The sequence below is a fragment of the Typopeltis vanoorti genome, chromosome 13, assembly GCF_054136105.1.
Source record: "Typopeltis vanoorti isolate ZY-2024b chromosome 13, IOZ_Tvanoo_1.0, whole genome shotgun sequence".
In the NCBI taxonomy this organism is placed as follows: domain Eukaryota; kingdom Metazoa; phylum Arthropoda; class Arachnida; order Uropygi; family Thelyphonidae; genus Typopeltis; species Typopeltis vanoorti.
Window position 1 is genome coordinate 28,908,728 of NC_143561.1, and position 6,182 is coordinate 28,914,909.

The 6,182-nt window shown below is 36.7% G+C and overlaps 1 non-coding gene across 1 annotated transcript; it reads right to left on the bottom strand.

Moving 5' to 3' along the window:
• Positions 1-4,346: 4,346 nt before the first annotated feature.
• Positions 4,347-4,419, bottom strand: TRNAV-AAC (transfer RNA valine (anticodon AAC)). The gene has a single exon. It is a non-coding gene; the product is annotated as a tRNA-Val (tRNA).
• Positions 4,420-6,182: the final 1,763 nt, after the last annotated feature.

Genomic DNA, 6,182 nt, shown 5'->3' on the forward strand with positions numbered 1-6,182 from the left:
CTGCGACCTCCACTCCTCCTTCAGAGCACAAAGGAGGAGTGGAATTTGTCGTTGGATAGGATAAGTCGTTGTTTGTTTTCTGGAGGGGAATTTCGAACAGCAGTGCGTCTCCCTATTGCGTCCCATATGTGTTCTATGCGGTTGAGATCTAGAGAGCATGCTGACCACTCGATTTGATTAATATCCTCAGTCTCCAGAAGTATCTCCACTGCTCATGTTCAATGTGGTGTAGCATTGCCATGAATAAAATGAATTCTTCGCCTGCAGAACAATTGAACATGATGTTGAACTTCGTTGCAGTATCGTTCACCAGTCATAGTCTTTTTCTCCATCAGTGCGTCCATTAAACATAATCCCTCCCCACACCATGACCCATAGCACTGCCATATCTATCGCTTTCAAGAACATTCTCGCGATGGTAAGCAGTATCACTTTCCTGTCAGATCATGTGTCGTCTAGCATCGGAGAAAATTAAAACGACTCATCTGTAAAGAGTACATTAACCCATTGGTGTCTTGTCCAATTTTTATGGATACAACACCATTGAAAACGTACTCTACAATGAGCTGTGGATAAAGGGACGCAGACTACAGGCCTTCGGGCGTATAGGCCTACTTTTCAGAGACGTCTTGCCACAATTTGTCAGGATATCGGCGTACCCGTTCTTGAATGAAGCCGAATTGCAAGCTGACCTGCCGTCGATTACGTTTTGCAGTTATAACCAAAAATCGGATTTCGTGCTCCGTGGTAGAGCGAGGCTGGCCTATTAGCAAACTTCTGGAACACAATTTCATTGGTTTGAAACGCTGCCTAGAGCCTGGATACAACACTATGGAGATTCCGAACTCTCTGACAATATCACTAATTCTGCGGCCTTCTTCACGCTTTCCAATAAAAAATCATCTAGATGATGTCCTTGGAAGATTACAAGACATCCAAGTTTGCAACTTTATTCCTTCACTAAAAGAGCTTCCTTCAAGCACAATTTGCTTAGCGCAGCCTTTTGCTTTTTATCCCGAGTGCTATCACGTGACCCCTTTGTGCACGATTCGAAAATTCGAATGTGTACCCGCTTTGTACTTGAAATCGTCAGTTATACAAATTGCCACAAACTGATTCGTCTGAATCTGCGGTTGTAATCTTCAGAAATAGTGGTCGTCGTTATTTTTAAGACATTAGTGTACTTGCGGGGCCCCTATTTTTTTTTTTTTTTTTTTCTATAGAATAGACTTCGTACTTTGCAACACGTGGAGCATGCCAAAAGGACAAACATGGATTCTCACCACACTTCCCGGTGATTATTGCTTATCCTGGGTAGCGTTTGTCAACAAATGAGATTAAATATGTTACTCGGTGTATATGCTTTATCCAATGATGAAACTGTTTTAAAATAAATCATTATTGGTTGGAAATCGGGGTGAGTGAACTGATATCCCACAACCCTAGTAATCGAAAGGGCAAACGGCGGGTCACTGCTTCATCTGGACGCGACGCCTCAGATTATATCAGATCAAAATAATCGTCATCAGAGGTTATTGCCACACCAGGAAAACTGCACATAGGATATATATTATGCGTAAGGGATGTTAAAGAGGGGGAAAAGAAACAGATTCTCAGAAAATATAAAAAAAAAAAAAAAAAATCAAATGTGGCACGTGAATTGTCTACAGAGAAAAATCAAGCTTGAAACGATAAAAATTAAAGGACAGAAATGTGGAACTACTGTTTATTTAAGTTTAATAACATGTACACTTAGTTTGGACCCATTGCCAAACTACTGAGGTTTCAGTAGAAATATCAAATGCTATTCGTGTTACAAATTATTTATTTTGTAACAGTAAGTAAATACATTAGCCTCATATCGCCTAATTGCTTCTTTCGTAATTTCAAATGATCCGACTTAACCCTCTTTACTGATCGGTAAAATTCATATAGTAAGTGATTTGTGGCTATAAATCGGATGTTTATTTGTCTGTAACAATATTTGTTGTATTCATGCTTACTCTTTTCCTCGGATGCTCCAGTCATACGCTAATAGTTCGTATCTAATTAATACAGGTTGAAATATAATTACCTACGCCTTTTTAGAGATTTAAATCTACCAACAAAATATAGAATAACTTTTATTTATCGGTTACTTATATATCCTGAAAACCAAAAATCCTTTTCCTTCTACGTAGCTTTTGTTTCTCTGCAAAACATGCATAAGGATTTGTCGCATCCCGATCCACCACATGGTAAGTACAGTACTATTACAATATGCTACAGTTTGTCCGATAACTGGTGTCAACGTATTAAGTTGCATCCTGAAACTTTTGTAAATGTGTGAAAATTCTCAACATGACAAATGTACATCAAATTGTTAAAAACGATTATTTGACTGGTACAAATTATTACACGAGGTTATCGCTGCGTGTACAGCAATGAGTAAGAGCAGCAGTCAACCGTGCTCTGCTTGTGAAAATAGTTACCAGTACCTCATATATCCAGTTGCATCAGAATATGAAATCTTCACTATTATTATTATTTGCTTACTTTTGTGAATGCTGATAATCGTGGTTTGCACGAATAAAGATGGAACAAACTGTTTTGTATTCGTTTTTAAGAGAAGTGGGGGAGTGGACAACAAAATGATGAGAACATATCTAAAATCGCAATATGAGCAATAAACGTCATGATATAGGGGTGTAGGAAGTGTGGGTCATTCCCATAACGGTTAACCTCAATGTAAATAGTGACACAAAGATGGTAACGTGTAGCGACCTCTAGTGTTCTTATCAGTACGTATTCTATTTTCAACAATGAATATTGTGTTCTGGAAACAAAAATAAAACAAACGAATATATGAAGCGAGAATATTTTACAGCGATAGCTTAACTGTTTATAAAGAAACCTTTATAGGGAGGCTGCAAATGTCCCACTCACTAATATGTGCACGCTTCCCTACAAAACAGACCCGCTTGATGACTTCATCAGTGTTCTGATCGATAAGTCAGGCATGCCGAAATTTCCTTCTGTCATCTGGACAGATAACGTGTGTAGCTAGAAAATGCACAACTGCGTGTTTAGGTAGGATGGCTTACTCCCATCTTTCTAATGGGACTTTAATGACATCAAAAGTCTGCAAGTCACGTGTCCTCAAATGATACGAGAAAAGAAATAAAAATTATTTTCCTCATTAAGACTTGTTCGATGCAACTGATAATTATTAATTGCATCGAACCATTGATCTTTGTGAATTATAACCTTAGACATCATGCCCTGCTCGCAGAAATGTATAAATATAATCCATTATGGAGATGTATTATATATAAAATTCATTCAATGAAACGTAAATGAATTGTGCAAACTTTAGCAAGGATCTTCTTTACCAAATTTCATGAGAATCCAGTAAATTCATTCATTTATTTTGCTAGTTATGAAAATGTTTAACTAATTGCTTTCTCTTTCCCTCTTTTAATGTTAAATTGTTCGCTCTCGAAAATACTCCCCCCTCCCCCCACCTTCCAACTTGCAGGCGTACGACATCCGTCATGGTTTAAATGAACTATAATGTCTTTCTCAACTTTTCCACTGCTCCGTATAGTATAGTAAAAGTTTTACTCAAGTAATCTGTAATATTTTTTAAAAAAATATCGTTATAGATATGAGATCTAAGCATGCGGTGAAATAATAATATTATTATTGCTTGCTAAACAATAATATTATTATTGTTTAGCGGTCCTTCTTTTTAAACTGATGATGTTTGTATTACAAAAATTGCTTCAAAAATGTGCTGCGTTGTTGTTGTTGTCTAGCAGCGCCACCACCGCTTTACCGTTGCATTGTCCTCAAAAAGCTTACGCCGTAGCAGATAACTCGGTGTAACTATACCTAAAATAAATATTTATGACTTTTTCTTATTTTGAGGTTGTGTACTAGAGTTGGTAGCCTTTAAAGAAAGAAACGCAAATGTGTCCGTAATTTTTTCTGGTAATGTAACATGTTGAAGAAGTGTATAATATAGAGTTAAGCAGTAAATTACATCTACACGCTGATTACATAATTCGACTTTACACTAGCTTTTAATGTTGGAATAAAAGAGCCATATGCACGTACTTAATGAGCTTTCGGGTGTCAACCTCGAGTCTGTATCATAAGCTACACAGTATCGATCTTACGGAAATCCCTAGTGACGCCATAGCAAACTAGCAGTAATTTTTCGTAGGAAAATAATTCGAAAAGAAATGAATTAGAATAATGAAAATCAAAGCGTATACTTTTCAACGGTAGAAAATTTAATTAATTACTAATATATCAAATTAGATATCGCTTAGCAACCAAAAATAAATAAATAAAAAAGGTTATGTACCTGCCAGGGCTCGAACCTGGGACCTTCCGCGTGTTAGGCGGATGTGATAACCACTACACCACAGGTACACTTGTTAAGTGTTCTCATTATTTTCCTCATACACTTTAACATCTTTGCCATTTATCTGCATTTCTAAGATTATTGTTACATTTCTCGTATGCGTTTTCTAAACCAAACTTTTCCTTACACACCAGTAAAACAAACTTGTTTAGTCAAGTTTAAACTAGATTCAGATTTAGACTTCAATTGTTTTGTGTGAGGAAGTGCAATTAATGAATATCACCAGAGGGAGAACGATTGATAAATAGTTTCTTATTTTGATGATATAATTAAAATTTTTCCGCTAATAATACTTATTTTCATGATATATATAATAGAGTAATTAACTGAAAAAATGTGATTTTTCGTTTTGATTTTTATGGGGTGACGATTCTCCGTATAACTTCTCCCTTAGATCCGCAACTGCATTAAATTGGTTTAGAGGAGGACCCTCTTGAAAACTGAATTATTTGTTCATACAGGAATAATTTTATCAGGATTGTGAAACTGATTTGTCATTGAATCCTCCCGTATCCTTCTCACCCGTCTATACCTTACTAAACTAAAAATTTGAGCACCCATTTTATTCCCAGGTGAAACAGTCAACATGACTAAGATAATTAAGTAAAGATGTTTTCCGTTATATGTAGAAAATGTAAGCAAGAACTGCTCTCGTTGCTACCACTGCTCCAACAGAGAACACAAGTAGCCACCATTAGTTCTCTAATTAGCCATTTGCACGCGCGACATAAGAAACTTAACGGAGTATGAAAGAGGCATCTTTTGCAATTAGATACGACGCACTTAACTGGTAACAAACTACTTTTCAGTGAGTTTTGCACCCAGTTGAAGGCTCTAATGTGTAAGAGAGTGGATAATGGGTTCCTCTTTCCTTTTTTTTTTTTTCTTTTTTCGATCGATTGATGGAATCCATCAAAACAAGCGCCCTTCTCAGTCTTAGCACATACCGCAGGAAAACATGGCGTACGAGTTCCTGTTGTTAGCTGCAGAAATGAAGCTTAATTGTCCAGATTAGTAGAGCGTGGCAGACACTTAGCCCTTACTGTAAAAGAGGAAGGTGGGGGTGGAAGGGGACTATTAGGAGAAAAGACAACAGCTAACGATTATCAGGACATGCGCATATCGTAGCCATTTCAAAAAATAAATAAATAAAAAAAGAAAGAATGCTGAGATAAAGAGCCAATAGGCTTCACTTCGGCGAAGTAAATTTATTCAAATTAAGTGGATATTGAATCCAACATTATTTCTTAGCCGAATAAGAAACTCAAAGATAGAAAATCTAGCTAAGAGTTTCATGCCGGTTTCGACCTACTTACTGACGAGACTTCAAAAAAGGTCGAAACCGGTCTGGGTAGTGACCTTCTCCCATAATGTATAACAGCATACATCTCCTAGGAGTTGTGTTTTACATTATGGGAAAATACTAAGGACAGTGATCGGAGCTGACCCCACCTTTACTACGAGTTGCCCCAGCATGTACCATCTATTGGCTTACGCTTGGACTCGCCGAACTTTTATAATTTTCTATATTCGGCATAAAACTCTTAGATTTTCTATCTTTGAGTTTCTTATTCGGCTAAGAAAAAATGTCGGATTCAATATTCACTTAATTTGAATAAATAAAGATGCTTTTTTGAGGAATTTTGTGGAAGAATAAACTGTAATGAAAGTTTCTGGTTAATTACGCCAAATCAAATGACAGATTTAAACTTGTTAAGGATCAGTGGAATTCATTACGCGTGTCTTTAACTGACAGTATTTTGTACTCTCT